We start from the raw sequence: 19,225 nt of genomic DNA, 5'->3' as shown, positions 1-19,225 counted from the left end.
CAGTTCTGGACAGGCCTCACTGGGAGACTAGCATCTGTTTCACACGTTGTAACGTCAGACTTTCGCCTTGCCAGACAGCCCAGTCATCTGTACCTTCATCTGGTGACCCAGCAGGGGCAGGGAACAAATAGTTCTGCTTGGGCATCTCAGTCTTCAGGCTGAAGTTGGGGATTTCTATCTGTTCCCACCAATCTGTGTCTTTTGTGTCTCTGTCACTCAAGTGCAACTGGGAGAGTGCATCAGCATTTGCATTTGCAGCGCCCACTACAGTACTCTACGTGGTACCGGTAGTTAGCCAGTCGAGAGGACCACCGCTGCTCCAATGCACCCAGTGGGGTGGTGGCTTGGTGAGCCAGTGGGTTGCAGTCTGTGTAAGCCATGAAAGGTGTTGCAGCGAGGTAGTATCGGAATTTTTCAGTTACCGCCCACACCAATGTGAGGAACTCAAGCTTGTATGCACTGTAGTTGGCGTCGTTCCTCTCGGGGGGTGTAGGTTGTGGCTAGTGTATGCAATTACCCACTTCTGACCAGCCTGGAATTGGGCGAGTACAGCTCCCAACCCTTATTTACTAGCGTCCATGTACAGCCGGAAAGGATGATTGTAATCTGGGTAAGCAAACACAGGAGGCTCAGTCAGGGTTTTCTTCAAATGGTCAAACGCCTCCTGTTGCTCAGTTGTCCATTGGATGGGGATCCATTTGTTATAGGCATCCTTGGGGACCCCTCGCAGTGTTTCCAGTAACGGAGCTGCAACTTTAGCAAAATCCTTTACGAACCACCTATAGTACCCTACAAATCCGAGGAAGCGTTGGATGTCTTTGATGGTCTGCGGGATAGGCCACTCTACTGCTGCCTTAATTTTCTGAGAATCTGGGGTCACACCTTCGGGGCTCACTATATGGCCTAGGTACTGAACTTGTGGCTTCAACAGGTGGCACTTGGACGGCTTCAGTTTCAACCCAAATTTGGATAGTTGCTAGAAGAACTCCCAGAGATGATGTAGGTGGTCAGGGTATGTTTTTGAGAATATGATGATATCGTCCAAGTATAAAAGTACTATGTTGAAATTCTTATGACCAAAACAATGCTCCATCACGCGTTAGAAAGTGGCGGGGGCATTACATAGGCTGAATGGCATGCGATTGAGCTCATAGAGTCCCATTGGGGTAACAAAGGCAGTCTTCTCTTTGTCTTCTTTATTCATCTGGACCTTCCAGTTGCCACTGGTCAAGTCCAGGGTGGAAAAGCAGTTAGCAGATTTGAGCGCTGTCAAGGACTCCTCAATTCGGGGTAGAGGATACACTTCTTTATGAGTGATGGCATTGAGTTCTATAATCCACACAAAATCTTAGCTGGCCATCCTTCTTTCGGACTAGCACCAATGGGTCTTCCCATGGGCTATGACTCTCCTGAATGATACCATTAGCCTTCATGTCTTCTAGCAGCTGTCACACAGGCTGATACAATTCTGGGGCTTATGGGCGGTGTCTCTCTTTTATTGGCGGTGCATCTCCAGTCAGAATCCAGTGCTGTATCTCTTTCACCACCCCCAGATCTGTGGGACTATGGCTGAATGCGTTGGCATTTTCTTTTACCACTTGGAGAACTCCGTCTTTGTAATCCTCTGGGGTGTGGGCATCTCCGATCTGTATCTTCTTCCACCAGTATTGTGCTGAGGCGCCTGTGGCACCACCTTCGGTCACTACTTGTTGCTGATTAGCTTGTAGGGATGGGTATATGACATCTTGAAATTAAGTCCATAAGAGCTTGGCCAACAGTTGCTGTCAATATAATTTAACGGTGTGGTTGTGGGGGTTCAGTATCAGGACTGGTACCCTACCACTTGTCACTGTGACTAAACTGCTGGCTACCATGACTTATTGTGGAGCAGATGCCAAGCATGAATCAATCAAAGCTTCGTAACTCTTTCCCGGGGGTCCACAGAGTGCTTTCCCCAAGAGGATGGTTTCTGAGTTCAGTTGGAGATGGATGGGTTTGTCTGTCAATCTAACAATCCCTATCTCTCCTGAAGTAGGGGCGAATCTTTGGTGACCCTGGAGTACCTTAATGGTCTTCTGCATGACTTGCCGCTCCCTTGTCACTAGGTGTGGCAACTTGCTCTTCAAGGTGGACAATAACTCTCCTGGGCATTGCTGTAAAACATTCATCCCCAAGATCGCGGGCGGTGCTTTTCCCTCATTGCTCTCGGTGATCAGGCATCCTTGTAGTGAGAGGTGGACCTTCCAAATTCTCATATCAGCCTCCCAGTATCCTACATAGGAGATTCTCAGAGCGTTACTAGTGAACAATTGTAGCCACGAAGGGGGTGGCATCAACAGTTGCTCTTCGTCCCAATAATGTCTGAACACTGATAACTAAATGGTAGTAATTTGGGATCCTGTGTCCACCAGAGCTATGATTTCTATGCCATTTATGATGATGGGTTTGGTCGGGCACATTCTAACATACCGGGGCCACCATTCTTCAGGATTCGGATCTACTCCTCCTGTTCACCCCGAAGCTTGGCCCTCACCCTCAGGGTTTCGCAGTTTAAAGACTCTTCTTGCTGACATTGCCTCTCAACGTGCCAAACCCTCTGGCACCTCCGGCAAATGGGACGGCCTTGTGCATCAAAACAGTCTGAAGGTCTCCTCCCTTGTCCTTGGGGTGGTTCCCACCAATCATCATGCCTCCATCTTCTCGGCCTCCATCTTTACTCCTCATCATCAGATGCTGGAGATTGGGCCAAACTGTGTACCTTTCTACGCATCTCTGCTATTCCGAATGTCATATCTTCCATTTGCTCCTTCAACAATGGTAGTGGGTCGGTGGACGGCAACTGGGACCCTTGAGAAATGGCGTTCGCTCCCAGAGACGTAGGGAGTGCTTGACTTGAGAGTCCTGGCATTTCTGGAAACCCTACGCTTGGCATTGCAGCTGTACCTATTACCTTAATAGCTGCCTCTTTGAAGTCCAAGAACATATGTTGCGGGAGTTGCAGTCACAGCATTCTCAATTGTGCTTGAGTTCTCTCCCCATTGGTTCCTTCGATCAACTGATTGATTAATGCCTCGTCTGTATTCTTTACTTCATCTTTATCGACAGCTTGAACTGCTCAGAGAGCGTCTTCCAGGGTAAGGGAGAAGTCTTGCAGGCTCTCTCCTGCTTTCTGCTAGCGCCTGTAAAATTGCATTTTCAAAGCAGATGCAGTTCGGGTATCAAATGTAGTTGACAAATGCTTCAACACTTGCTCAGCAGTATTCTTCTCCTCTATCGGCCAGGATGTCACTTCATGAAGGGCCAAAACTTTAAGTTGCCCAATCAGCATCTCAACCTGTTGCTGGTCGCTTAGTGAATACAGGCGAAACATAGAATGCATCTTTAACTTGAACTCGGCAAATTGCTTACTTCTGTGCCATGGGTTTCTCCGGTGTACATGGGGAGCCATTGGGCCCCAAAGTAATAAGGAAGGGTAATTGGGTAAGTCGACATGGTCTCTTCAAGCTTCCAATCTTCTCACTTTGGACTCCACGAATCATGTTCTTTGACGCCAATTGAAGTACCTCCACATGGCGGTACATGATGTGTTAGGGGTGTTTAGCTTGAGATCCACTTCGGTCTCTTCACTCCGGTGCAGAGACGTGAGAATTGTGGGAACACTTGAAGACACGCTGAGTCAGGTCTCGTTTCAAAAGGAATACATTTTTATTAGAGGGTCGGCAGAAGTTAAGCAACACACTACTAAGGCAATATACAAGTATGATATTCACTATCGCAAATAACAATGGCTAAATAGTATGCGCAGACTGTATTATGTTTTTCCTAAACATACGCACCACATGACAGTGTGCTTTTCAGCACATTAGCATTTGCAACAATAATGGTCCATAACACATTCAATATCATGAAGTACATCAAAACACCTCAATAATATGCATCAGCAATATTATAACATTCAATAAATCAAACCATATACCTGGATATTTACAACAAAAAGCACTAAAGCCGGCGCTGGTTGTTTCTCCAATAGTAAATAATTAGAAAACTGTGGATGATTGTAAAAGCATACTTGAATTTATTTACTAAACATCAAATAAAATGAATAATAAAATTCACATATAAACATAAAATTTAAGGGCATATATGGAGCTGTGAAGCATTTGAATGTGCTGCTAGTGAGTGTCCACTATGGATCCCGGACTAGAACACTGGACAAAGTTCCCTGGGAAAGATAAATAAAGTACAGCTGGTGTTACCCGTGAGGACGGAGGCTTCCAGAGGCTTTAGAAAACAGCAAGCAAGCTGTATCACTTGTATTCAAGCTGGGTCCCTCCAGTCGGTGCTGTAATGTGAATGTCCCACAGGGAAAGATTCCAAAGCAGGTGTTCCAAAACTGATTGTTATAAGTCCATATCTGGATCCGTAATGATGTGGAGAACTGATGATAGTGGTGGTGGCAGCTTTTCACACAGCTTTTTGTCTTCGGACACCTGAGCAGTTGCCTGGGCCTCCACTATGCTGTGAGTCATGGGGCTGCTTCCTTCTTCATGAGGTTGTGACTTTCACTGCAACTGTGTCTTTAAGTGCAATAATGTCTTTAAGGCAGACTTCTCTGCTGCAATGCAGACTGGCTGTTGCAAAACTGTGTTTTAACTGTAGACTATGGGGGTAATTCCGAGTTGATCGCAGCAGGAACTTTGTTAGCAGTTGGGCAAAACCATGTGCACTGCAGGGGAGGCAGATTTAACATGTGCAGAAAGAGTTAGATTTGGGTGGGTTATTTTGTTTCTGTGCAGGGTATATACTGGCTGCTTTATTTTTACACTTTATATTTCAGTTTAAACACACCCTACCCAAATCTAACTCTCTCTTTCACAGAATGGCGCGATTGCGTCGTGACATCACGACGCAACCGCGTCATTCCGCAAAACTACGCCCCCCGAGCTGGGTACTCGGGAAGAGTGAGGAGGGGGGCAACAGAGAGCAGTAGAAGTGCTGCGGCGGGCGCCCCATGAGGTTGCACAGCTCGCCCGCCGCAAGAAACAGCACTATGCAGATATAACATTTGTAGACCGTTAGATTTGAGTGGGTTATTTTGTTTCTGTGTAGGGTAAATACTGGCTGCTTTATTTTTACAGTGCAATTTAGATTTCAGATTGAACACACCCCACCCAAATCTAACTCTCTCTGCACATGTTATATCTGCCCTCCCCCCTGCAGTGCTCATGGTTTTGTCCAACTGCTGACAAATTTGCTGCTGCAATCAGATCTGAATTAGGCCCTTAGTTTTAAATATGTACAAAGTCGCAGATGAAGCAAATACTAAATTGGCCAGAAAATGAAGCCACCACTGCTTTATTGTATAACTTTGTGTACAGATTCATTTGCATACAGATGTATGCATATCAAATTAATCTCTGCAGTCTCAGTAAGTGTTTTGACGTAACAGACAGTTTAATTTGTGACTAAGATGCACATTTAGCCAAAAAGGCTGGAATCTGGTGAGTCAAGAATGGGAATTTGGTGCGACTGCACCAATAGTGTATGAGGACAGCTTTTAATTCTAGTCTTATAGCTGTAATTTGCTATGATTCCAAAAAGATACACAGTAAGGCCATTAGATGCAATGCATCCACAAATGCCCTAGAAGAGTTCTAAAACGACAAGTTCCAATACCTTTTCATGAGGGAGTGCATGGTTCTTACAATAACGAACCTTCTTCCCAACTACTACTCCACTCTATACGCCTCTTCTACCCCAGCTACCTCCTTGTGGCGGTCATCTACCGACCCCCTTCCTTCCCCAGTACCTTACTCCCCATTTCTCGACAACTTTGTTGCCTGGCTTCCCCACTTCCTCTCCTCTGACCCTCCCCTCTATCATCCTCTGTGAATTTAACATCCCTATTGACATCACTAAACCAGCATCCACTAATGTTCTTGCCCTCTCTTCCTCCTTTGGCCTCAATGGACCTCTACCCCAACTCACAGTCTCTGCCACTCCCTTGACCTTGTCTTCACCCACCGGTGGGATCTATCTGACTTCTGCAACTCTCCCTTCCCCCTCTCTGACCATCATCTACTCTCTTTTACCCTCTCATCTCCTCCTCTCCTCCCAAAACCCAGGCCCACCATCACCAGATGCAATCTTGGGGGTCTTAACCCCAAAGTCCTATCCTCCCTCGATACACTCCTTTCTCCTTTATCCACCATGGCCTGCCCCAACCACGCAGCCTCCTTCTGTAACTTCACACTTCTCCACACTCAATTATGTTGCCCCATCTCCTCCGCCATTCTAAACCTCAACCCTGGCACTCCATCCTGATGAAGCCTGCTTAGACAGGCAAAACTAGTCAATAGCAGAGACACAGCAACTGTCTGCCGGCAGACACCCGAAGTTTTATGCATTCGACCACTGAAGTAAGTTATTCAGCAATTATGGATTAAGGGCATTTTTAGACTTTGTGAATATAAGCCCCATTTTAGACATTGCCTGTACCAACCCAGGTATTTTCCACTGAAGGTGGTTTTGGATTGACTTTAATAGAGGATCCATAGGACAGCGCTGACTGTGGTCCATACAGGAATTTGATATACCATAAACCTGACTACCAGATACGTTATTTATCCCAATTACAGATTTAAATAACTACACCTAAGTGAGTAATTCGCTAATAGGCATATCACAGGCCATTACATGTTATATGTTGTATGTATGTGTATTGTTGTAGTATACCGGTATTAGGACTCACGATTAGGTATTAATTGTATATGTTTTAATGAGCAGGAGAAGGGATATTATCCATTCCTGTAATCTACTTTTACCATTTCAATAAAAAAGATATATTATCTATATATGTATATGCATTGAAATTATTTTTAGATTTATGCTATATTGGAAGATCTATATAGTGCACTTGATTAAATTAGCGCTGGGAGGCACCCCCAATGTTTTACTCCTTCAACCCCTCCTTCTCCCCTCCAATCATCCCTCACTGCCACTGACTTTACCTCCTTCTTCCCCTCCAAAATTGAAACAATCCGACATGAAATCTCCTCCCGTCTCCCCTTGACAGCCCCATTGGCCCCACCATCCTCTTCCTCTGACCATCCCACCTTGTGTTCCTTCCACCCTGCCACAGACAAGGAAGTCCACACCCTCATCTTATCTCCCCCTCCACCTGCCCCCTGCACCCCCTCCCTTACCGCTTCCTCTGCTCCCTCTTTCCCACTGTCAGATCCCACTTTGCTCATCTCTTTAACCTATCACTATCTACTGGCATCTTTCCCTCACCAAAAAAGCCATGCAGCTCACATCAAGCACAGAGAAAACTAAAATTACAGAAGGGGTATGTCAATATTCCCTAGATAACCAAGGTTATTATTACCATTAGGTTTTGGACATTGTGAGGCTGTTTAGCGTAAACATGTAATGAATTAAACATCAGCATAATGAACATTAAGCAAGCACAGTTGACCAAATCATTATCTCAATCAATTTGACTATACTATCTGCACATATGGATATCCTTAAAACCTTGGCTGTTAGGGTGCCTTGAAGACCAAGTTTGGGAAAGCCTGCACTAACCAGTCCCTAGCTACTGTCTTTGGTTTTGGAAATAGTCAGTTTGGAAATTAATTTGTTAAAAGTGTGACTAGCAATATTGTTATCATCTTAAAGGGTTTGTTGTAATACCATCTAAAATTAACACATTTTTATATATTTTGTAAAAAAGGAGAGTTATGGTAGACTTACCATTGTTAACTCTCTTTCTCCAAGGTACACTGGGTTCCACTGGAAAACATTGCGGTGTAGAGTGGATCTTGATCCAGAGGCACCAACAAGCTAAAGCATTAGGCTGTCCCAGGTTGCATTGGGCCTCCTCTGTAACCCCGCCTCCAGGAACTGTGTGCTCAGTTTCATTAACCAGTCCAATGTACGAGCAGGTAAGAGAGAAGGCAGATGTTAGTCACATAGAACCACATTCTCACGACAGGAGAAGGGACCAGCGGCTAATGCCATACCAACCCATAGAAGCTAGATGAGTCAGGGTGGGAGCCCTGTGGAACCCTGTGTACCTCGCAGAAAGAGAGTTAACAATGGTAAGTCTACCATATCTCTACCATAATTCTCCTTTTCTGCAGCGGGGTACACTGTGTTCCACAGGAAAACATTGGGGATGTCCTAAAGCAGTTTCTCAATGGAGGGGACGCGCCTTAGCAGGTATGAGAAGCCGTCATCCAAAGGAAGCCTCCTGGGATGCATAAGTATCAAAGGCATAGAACCTAATGAACGTGTTCACTGAGGACCACGTAGCTGCCTTGCACAATTGTTCTGTGGAAGCGCAACGGCGGGCCACCCAATGAAGTCCAACAGACTGAGTAGAATGGGCTTTACTAGCAGCAGGAGCTGGGAGACCGGCCTGCGCATAATCATGTGCAATCACCATTCTAATCCATCCGGCCAAGGTTTGCTTATTTGCAGGCCAGCTACGTTTGTGAAGACCAAACAGTACAAAAAGTGTATCTGACCTCCTGATAGAGGCAGTTCTCTCCACATATATATGGAGAGCCCTTACCACTTTCAAAGACTGCTCTTTGGGGGACAAGTCAGAAGAGATAAAGGCTGGGACCACAATCTCTTGGTTAAGGTGAAAAGATGACACCACCTTAGGTAAATAACCTGGGCGAGTTCTAAGAACTTCCCGGTCATGATGTAATATTAGAAAGGGTGGACGAAAGTACAAAACACCTAGGTCCAACACCCTTCTAGCAGAGGCTATAGCTAACAGAAACAGGACCCTGGCTGTGAGCCATTTAAGGTCCACTGACTCAAGAGGTTCAAATGGAGACTCAGGACAACAGACAGATCCCATGGAGCCACCGGAGGGACATAGGGAGGCTGAATCCTTAACACACCCTAAGTGAATGTATGAACGTCAAGTAGAGACGCAATTTTTCTCTGAAACCACACCAACAAGGCAGATATGGGAACCTTGAGGGAGGTCAGACGAAGACCGAAGTCCAGGCCTTGTTGCGGGAAAGCCAGGATTCTGGATGTTTTGAATCTGTACACATCATAGTTCTTATCAGCACACCAGGTGATTTCCAGACCCTGTAATAGATCTTGGTGGATGCCGGTTTGCGGGCTTTCAACATAGTTTGGATGACCGCCTCAGAGAATCCTTTGGCCATCAGGAGTGATGCTTCAAGAGCCACGCCTTCAAAGCCAGTGTGGCCAGGTCTGGATAGAGACATGGGCCTTGTATGAGGAAGTCTGGTCATTGAGGAAGTAGAAGAGGACACTCTGTCAATTGTCAATAGACCCTGCAGGTCTGAGAACCATTGCCATCTGGGCCACGACAGAGCGACTAGCAGTAGTATTCCTGCTTCTTGCTGGAACTTCCACAGGATCCTGGGTAGCAGTGACACTGGGAGGGAACACGTAGGGCAGCCAAAAGTTCCATGGAATGGCTAGTGCATCCACGAACGCTACTTGAGGATCCCTGGTCCTTGATCCGAAGACCGGAACTTTGTGACTGTTTCGAGATACCATTAGGTCTACATCCGGTAGGCCCCACGTGTCCACTAGGAGTTGAAAGACTTCCGGATGAAGACTCCACTCTACGGCGTGTACATCCGAATGACTGAGGAAGTCCACTTCCCAGTTTAGGACACCTGGAATGAACACTGCCGATATTGCTGGCAGATGGCGTTCTTCCCATCAAAGGAATTTTGACACTTCCAACGTTGTCTGACCGTAGTTAAACAGGCCTGTTCTGTACCATACACAGGGCAAGAGGTAACATATTGAACATCACCCGTAGCTCCAGAATGTTTATCGGGAGTAGAGACTCCTCTGTGGTCCAACGACCCTGGAAAGAGTGTTTCTCCAACACCACACCCCATCCCCGCAGACTGGCATCCGTCGTCAGCAGGAACCAGTCTGGGATCCAGAAGGGATGGCCCTTGCTCAATTGCTGGTCCTGTTGCCACCAGGTCAGTGATTGACGACTCTCCAGAGTCAAAGTAATCATGTGAGATTTGATCCGATGAGGTAGGCCGTTCCCCTTGGAAAGAATTTACCTCTGCAGAGGCCGGGAATAAAATTGAGCGTACTCTATTATGTAGAATGCCAACACCATAAGGCCAAGTACTTGCATTGCCGAGTGCATCGACACCCTGGGGCAACAAAGGAAGCATCTTATCCTGTCCTGAAGCTTCAGGACTTTCTCCGGAGACAGGAACAGATGTTGACTGTGTGTGTCCAGGAGTGCCCCCAGGTGCACCATGCCCTGAGCTGGGACCAGCGAGGATTTCTTCCAATTGATGAGCCACCCATGGGCTTGTAGGAAGCTTACCGTCAGTTGTAGATGACTGAGGAGGACATCGTGGAAGTTTGCCAGGATCAGCATGTCATCGTGATACGGCAGGATCCTGACTCCCTGGCGACGGAGATGTGCCATCATTACGGCCATGATCTTGATGAAGATCCGAGGAAGTGCATGGAACTGATAGTGTAGGTTGCCAATAAAAAAACGCAGATACTGCTGATGTGACTTTGCAATAGGTAGATGTAGGTACTCATCCTGAATATCCAGGGATACAATATAGTCTCCAGGTTCCATCGCCAGTACAATTGAGTGCAGCATCTCCATACGGAACTTGGGCACTCTCACAAACTTGTTTAGAGATTTGAGGTTGAGTATAGACCTGAAGGAAACATCGGGTTTCGGGACTAGAAACAGAGTTGAATAGTAACCGTTGCTTCTTTGGGACAGAGGTAATGGCACTACCATTCCTGTATCCAAGAGAGAACTCACAACCTGCTGCAGAGCTTGCGCCTTTAGTGGATCTGAAGGGATGACCGTGGTGCAAAACTGGCGAAGGGGACATTTCTTGATAGAGAGTGCATACCCATGAGAGACAACTTCTCGCACCCATGCGTCTGAAGTGGTGTTCAACCAGACGTGGGTGAACTGCAGAAGTCGGCCTCCTACCCTGGAGTCCCAAGGGATAGGCTCACCCCGTCATGCGGCAGGCTTGTCTTTATTTAGAAGTAGACTGATGGGCCGCCCAGGACTGCTTTGTCCTGGGCTTAGTGGTTTTGGAAGCACGAGTTTGTCTCGGGTATGCCTGACCTTTTGCTTTCCTTTGAGGTCGTAAGGAACGAAAAGTGGTACCTTTTGCCTTCTGTGCAGAAGGATTAGTTTTTGGAAGAAAGGCAGTCTTGGCAGCCACCAGTTCAGACACAATTTATTTAGGTCTTCCTCAAACAATATGTCTCCCTTAAAAGGGAGTAGCTCCAAGGTCTTTTTGGAGTCCAAGTCCACCTTCCATGACCTCAACCACAGAATACGGCATGCCAGGACAGACGTAGTCAATGCCTAGGCCGCCAACACACCCGCCTCAGATGACGCCTCTTGAATATAATAATAAGCGGTTTTGATGTGTGACAGGTATTGTCTGGCATTGTCAGATATAGCCTCAGGCAGCTCTTCCTCTAATGCCTGAACCCATGTTTCAATACCTTTAGCAGCCCAGGAGACAGCAATATTGGGTCTATGTACAGCACCTGTCAGGGAGTAAATACATTTCAGGCATCCCTCCACACCCTTATCTGTCGCTTCTTTCAGTGAAGTGACAGTGGTGACAGGCAGAGTTGATGGCACCACTAGGCGGGTGACATGAGAATCCACCGGCGGTGAATATTCCCACTTTGTTACATAACTCTGCATGGAAAGGGTAGCGACCTGAGGCCCGTTTAGAGAGAGGGAATTTCTTCCCTGGATTAGACCAGGGTTCCTGCCTGATGTCCACCAAATGGTCAGAATGGGGTAACAGATTTATAGCCACCTTCTGCCGTTTAAACATGTCAGTTTTCTTGGTGACAGTAGTGGGATCCTCATCATCAGTGATTTGTAGGATTTGCTTAATAGCAACCACTAGAGCAGGGAAGTCAATTTGCATTGTAGAATCCTCGTCAGAAATGCCTGATTCAGTGTCTGATAGGACAGTATGCTCCCCCTCCTCCTCAGATGAAACATCTGAGAAATTTGTGGATTGTGAGGAGGAAGCAGTCCACTTAGATGACTCAGCAACACGGGAGTGACCAGAGGTTTATTTTTGTCTGACCAAGGAATGAGTAAACTGCTGCAACTGGTTAGAAAGGTTGTCCACACAAGGCGGATTAACCATAGGGACTATTTGAGTCTGTAGTAGTACAGGCAGTCCCATAGGGGGCGTTAGATGTTCCACTAGAGTACCCAGTAGGCTTCAGAACGTGGCCCAGTGTGGCTCCTGATTGGATACAGGAGTTGCGGACTGACTGGAGAGTGTATGGCACATGGTACACAGACCATCATACACAGCTTCCCCCTCCGGTAAATCCTTGATGCAGGAGCATCCACAAATTTACTGCCCTTCCTGTTAGACATTGTACACAAATGCAACAGAGAGCGGTGTAGTACGATGAAGTCAGACAGAGTATAATACCTGTTAATAATTCCGATAGAATGTGACTGAATGTGACTGAGTCCCCAGTACACAACACCTGCGAATAAATCCAGTATTATGTGACTGAGTACACAGTAGAGTACACTGAATATGTAAATACTGTGACGCACTATATAAATGACCCTGATGCACCTAGTCCCTTAGGGTACAGGTTATAGTGATAGATCTCTGGGAAACACTGAAAGTGAAACCTCACAGCAGATAAAGGCACACAAAGTCACATCAGCAATGCAGATAATTATTAGTATGACAATAAAACTGCACTGAACTAATATGTGTATATCTGAAAGTAGAGGAAGAAACAGCAGAGCGCCTATAGTGTATTATCCCTTGAATTAATTCTCGTCACACGCAAGAATAAATATTGCGTACCGGATTACGGCTTGACTTAATGCCTATCGGTCCCCAGGTCTTCTAGTCCACTTCTCTGTCGGAATCTAGATAGAATCAGGAGACAGGGAATCGCTATATAGCGTAGTAGTTACTCATAGATCGATGTCAGAATTTTTACGTCTCGTATAAGATTGCATGCGTACCAGATAAAACAATTATTTATGCCAGTTAGTATAAGTACTTCAGTACCGGTCCTCATCAGATGGTAGCAGTCATCTGGAAACCTTTGGATAATATAGTAAGGCTCCAATCAATAGTTCTTATAGGAAATTACAAATTTATTGAATATACAGAAATTATAAAAAAGTTTAAATAGCTTAGCTTTAAATGACATAAATGTTAGCAGTGGTCAGTCGGCAAGTCGATAGTTCAGTGTCTCAACGCGTTTCGCCCAGCTCAGGGCTTCATCAGGAGATACCAACATGCTGTAGTGAAGTCCCATTTATACCCACAACAATTATTGCTTAATTATGCAAATTACTTCCGGTTCGCGTCATCGGCGAAACCGGAAGTAGTAATCCGTTTGGTGAATCTATCAATATGCTGCCTTAATAGAGTTTTGATCACTATACAGTGACCACAGGCGCCATCCTGTTTTAATTTGGGATGTAGATCCCCTGTAAATCTGACTCCGTGGTTTGTTTACCAATTGCGCTACTCGGCGCCTGACTTCCGGCGGGTGTGCGTCACCGCCGGAAGTGACGTAGCTCCCACGGCCGCGTCTTTGCTAGTGTGTGTGAGGGAGAAAGAACCCTAGCCACATGGCTAATTAGCATAAGTAAACAAAGCGGGTCCATTTTGTATCGATGGCTGCTGAGGTGCAGGGCACGTGATTGGATTTACCAACAGTGCAGACACAAATATCTATAAATATATAATATATCTAAACATATGTACATTCATATAGATATTAAAACGTATATATATAAGGAAATACACAATTTTAGTAAACAATAAAGATTATTAAAAAAAAAGGTTTCTATATACATATTTGTAAAAAATTATATCAGAATAAGTTAAGATATTGGACCTCTTTAAAACCACACAGAAAATAGAAATTAATAATAGTAAATGCATATATATATATATATATATATATATATATATATATATATAGCAGCTATATGTTAATGAGACGTAGTGACGTGTCCCAAGCAAATTTTTAATAATGAGGACATGTTTAAAAAATACTCTGCAGTAGAGAGGGGGGGGGGGGGGAAGGGGTTTGATTTCATTGATAATTCTATAAACGCTTTATCAAAGTGTGCATACACAGGAATTCATAATGATATTTAGACCAAATTAAAATAAGAAGGCTACACCTTTATGGACAACTAGTGCTGTACCTGGATTTATAGAACACTCTAAGTAAAAAGGGGGGGTCGAGAAATCTAATGCTTGCAGTTGGGGTGGTAATTATAAAAATGGTGCTATTTCATAGCCCTCATTGTGACCATAGGGAGACATAGTATTCAAAGTAAAAATCCAATACATCTCACGTTGAGAAAGTTTTTTCAAGAGGTCACCACCTCTTGGGCCCAATTTGACATGTTCGATTGCTTTGAATGTTAAAGTGTCCGTGTTTGAGCTGTGGGTCGTCGCAAAGTGTCTGGAGAGTGGATGGCTCTCTACTTTGTTTTTAACATTCCTCACGTGCTCTTGGATCCGTAATTTTAATGGTCTCTTTGTCTTCCCTATATATTTCAAATGACACCCGCACTCAATCATATATATCACAGACGTTGTGTTGCAGTTGATAAAGTCTTTGATTTTGTATTCTTTCGTATTATCAGTGTTGTGAAACATCCTTCGATTTGGATGAACAAATTTGCACATATTGCAGTGCCCACATTTGTACATACCAGTACACTTCGGGAGACCTGTGGGAATGTTGCGTGAGCATCTTAACATGCTTGGTGCTAGAATTTCTTTTAGATTTTGTGCCTTTCTGAATATAATTTCTGGTCGTTCAGGAAGCAGTTCTGTAAGGATAGGGTCCATCTTAAGAATGTGCCAGTGTTTAGAGAGCACCTTCCTAATTTTTATTTCCTCGTTGTTGTATTGTGTAATAAATGGAGCACAATATTTCTTCCTATCTCTCTCCTTTTTGTCTTTAGGTTTAAGTATTTCTTCTCTGTTTAGATCACCACCTCTTCTTACTGCTTCCTTGATGATGTAATCCGGATATCCCCTTTCTTTAAAGCGTTCAGCATAAATCCGAGATTGTTCTGTGAAGGTTTCTGTAGTACTGCAATTTCTTTTAATCCTGTGCATCTGTGAAAAGGGAATGTTGTTTTTCCAATTTTGAGTGTGACCACTTCTATAGTGTAAATAGCTATTCGTATCAACTTAAGTTTTACTGGACTGGTCATTTGACCAAATTTATGTATGACTTTTTATATATATATATATATCCTAACAGTAAGGAATTTTGCACATTCTGGATAAGCGCACTGATCCACTCTTTGTTCAAATAATATGTGTATATATATATATATATATAAAAAAAACACAGAGTATTCCTAGACTGGAGATATATATTAGAATACGCATACAATATGTTCTGTATTTGGTACACATTTTCTTCACTAACGCTGTCTGTGTAGAGACATGTAGAATACTCGAGTGTTTGTAAAGTCACAGCGCTGTATACAGGTGGCTTTACAAGGGAGACCTTGCCCTGCAGTCCCAGAGACCAGCCGCAGCTATTCTCCTAAGATAGGGCCCAGTGTCTCAGTCAGAGAGTGCGGGAGAGTGTGAGGAAGCTTCAGGGTGGGAAAATCTGCAGTAGATGTCGCCCTGGGCCGGGGAGAGGCTACAGGTCAGCACCGACTCTCCTATGCTGGACCTCACCACCGTTATTATGGAGCCTTATCAATAGGTGCGTTAGTACACCCGACCTATACTTCTATGCCCTGGCGGATATCGTGGTGTCCCTGCTCGGTGACAGTGTCCACGCCAGCATTGCAGCCGCGCGAACCAGGAGAGCGTCTGTGACCGTGTGCCTAAAGCTGTAGCGTCTCCGCCGCAAGTACCCGGGAGCTGAGCTGAGGGAGTATGCGACGCCGCTTGGGTGGTGATGGAGCTGCAGCGCTGAAGTGTCAAAATGACATACAGCGCTGACAGCCCAGTTTTGAAGTGATTTTCTGTCTGAAAAAGCTTTTTCAGGGCTGCCCAGTGCAGCCCTCCTGTTAGGTGACCTGCAGCTACAGGCACCAACTCGAAACTGAGCTCACAGTGCCTGGAGGAGGGGTTACAGAGGAGGCCCCAATGCATCCTGGGACAGCCTAAACTGCAGGCATGTCCAAACTGCGGCCCTCCAGCTGTTGTGAAACTACATATCCCAGCATGCCCTGACACAGTTTTGCTGTCAGAGAATGCTAAAGCTCTGTCAAGGCATGCTGGGATGTGTAGTTTCTCAACAGCTGGAGGGCCGCAGTTTGGACATGCCGGGCCTAAAGCTTTAGCCTGTTGGTGCCTCTGGATCAAGATCCACTCTACACCGCAATGTTTTCCTGTGGAGCACAGTGTACCCCGCTGCAGAAAAGTGTTTATTTTGCTATTAGTAGATGGGTTTGCTGTGCTTCTCTTCATAACATTTACAAGCCTTTTAAATCACAGTTTAAATTTTTTTTTTTATTATTTCACGTACATTTCTCTGATAATGTGAGCTGATTATATTTTTAACATTTAAGTAGCATTTTAATTTAATGAACAAAGCTGTGTAAATAACTCTGTGAATATCATGTTGATAAGAATATCTTTCAGAACGTTTAGAATTCTTTCTTAAATACCTCACAGGCCATGAGCGTGGGAAGCTAGTTAGCAAGACCTGAGTGTTTAACAAACATGGAACTTGTGTGTCCCAATTACTATCACAATCTGTATGAGAGGCTCTGTTCTAAGGGCCTAATTCAGACCTGATCGCTAGCAATCGATTTTTGCAGCCCTATGATCAGATAGTCGCCACCTACAGGGGGGGTGTATTTTAACTGTGCAATTGTGCGAATGCGTGTGTAGCAGAGCTGTACAAACAGATTTTGTGCAGTCTCTGTACAGCCCAGGACTTAGCCGCTGCGATCACATCAGCCTGTCTAGGACCGTAATTGACGTCAGGAACCCTCCCTTTAAACGCATGGACACGCCTGCGTTTTTCCAGACACTCCCTGAAAACGGTCAGTTGACACCCACAAACGCCTTCTTTCTGTCAATCTTCTTGCGATCGCCCGTGCGAATGGATCTGTCGCACAAACCCATCACGGGGGGTAATTCCAAGTTGATCGCAGCAGGATTTTTGTTAGCAATTGGGCAAAACCATGTGCACTGCAGGGGAGGCAGATATAACATGTGCAGAGAGAGTTAGATTTGGGTGTGGTGTGTTCAATCTGCAATCTAATTTGCAGTGTAAAAATAAAGCAGCCAGTATTTACCCTGCACAGAAATAAAATAACCCACCCAAATCTAACTCTTTCTGCACATGTTATATCTGCCTCCCCTGCAGTGCACATGGTTTTGCCCAATTGCTATCAAAAATCCTGCTGCGATCAACTTGGAATTACCCCCACTGAGCAGTGATTTGCTTTGTACCCGTGCGACGCGCCTGCACACTGGGTCTGAATTCAATTTGCTCATGCTCCAGTCCGAGCTAGCAATGCTTGAGTTATATGCAGTGCTGCAAGTATGGTGGTACGGCTTACCGGTAAGAAATTCCCAGCTGGTACGCCGTACCACTGGGCTGTCCACCATACCTGCTTCCAACTGACTACTACGTGAGGGGAAGAGAGCGCCGCGCCTCTCCTGCCCCTCAAATCTCTGTGATGTCCGGTCTCCGGCAGCTGCGGCGGCGGCTCTGTGAATCTCAATAAGGCACCGGTTTGCTAGCCAGACCGGTAGCCGCGGCTTCTGATTGGCTGCCGGTCCGCAAGCTTTGATTGGCTAATGAACCGACGCCTCATTTGAGATACCCGCCACCGGAGACCGCACTTCGTGAGCACTGAGGGGCAGGAGAGGCGCGCGCTGCGCTCTCCTCCCCTCACACAGCAGCAACAGACTGAGGCAGCGGTGAGCAGTGGGGGGGGGGGCACTGTGGGGGCATTTGTGTATCTGGCACTGTGGGGCAATGTATATCTGGCTCTGTGGGGGCAATGTATATCTGGCAATGTGGGGGCATTTGTGTATCTGGCACTATGGAGCAATGTATATCTGGCACTGTGGGGGCATTTGAGTATCTGGCACTGTGGGGCAATGTATATCTGGAACTGAGGGGGCATTTGTATATCTGGCACTGTGAGGGCATTTGTGTATCTGGCACTGGGGGGCAATGTGTATATGGCACTGTGCGACAAAGTGTATCTGGCACTGTGGGGGCATTTGTGTATCTGGCACTCTGGGGCAATGTGTTTCTGATACTGTGGGGCAATGTATATCTGGCACTGTGGAGCAATGTGTATCTGGCACTATAGGGGTCATATGTGTATCTGGCCCTCCCATATGTGCATTGTGCCCCCATTTTCATTGGCCTTGCCCCATGTGGCATTTGGCCACACCCATTTTTTGCGCACGCACACAGTACCTATATGGCATTCTTTCGACTTGTGCCACTGGTTATATGAAAGATGTGCTTTCAGATAGAGAGCTGTGAGGGCATATATATGGACAAGGGCTTTGCAGGGCCCTGGTACATGGAGGGGGTGAGCCAAGGCAGGGGAGGAGTGGCCAGTGCCCCTCATTAACCACTTCCCTGACAGGATGCGACTAGACAGATAGAGAGTGACTGTGGCTGCAGGGAAGTGAAACTTCCCTCTGCTGCCACTTCAGTGGGACCGGAAGGTCCCTCTGCCTCCCTGAACCCTCCTTCAATGTACAGTATGCTGTGCTTTCAATCACTGCTACTTGGTCAGCATGACAGGACCCCCTACCCAGCAGCTGCAGACAATAGCAGCCGCTGGGGAAGTGTAAATTATTGCCCCCAAGCCGCCCCTGTGTACGTGATGGCTGTCCGGGCTATTAAAATTAAAGTTGCAATGATTGCAATGTTTTCAATGGTCACGATGTTCTGATCGTGCTGTCCGATGTTTGAAAAAAGTTTTTTTATTTTTACTAATATAAAAAAAGTATTTCTTTTTTTACATAAAATCATTTTGGATAAGATTAAATACATGTTTTTCACTTAATCCACTTATAAAAAAAAGCTATAATTTTTTAGCAATTTTTGGAAAAAGAGTTAAGTGGATAAAATTTTAAGTGTGGGCGTGAAGCTGGCACCGGTGCTTGATCTGGAAGCTGGTGGGTGGGTTGAGGCCAGCAGAGCCAGGCAT

This window comes from Pseudophryne corroboree, chromosome 1 (assembly GCF_028390025.1).
Source record: "Pseudophryne corroboree isolate aPseCor3 chromosome 1, aPseCor3.hap2, whole genome shotgun sequence".
Classification (NCBI taxonomy): domain Eukaryota; kingdom Metazoa; phylum Chordata; class Amphibia; order Anura; family Myobatrachidae; genus Pseudophryne; species Pseudophryne corroboree.
This window is presented reverse-complemented; position numbering follows the sequence as displayed.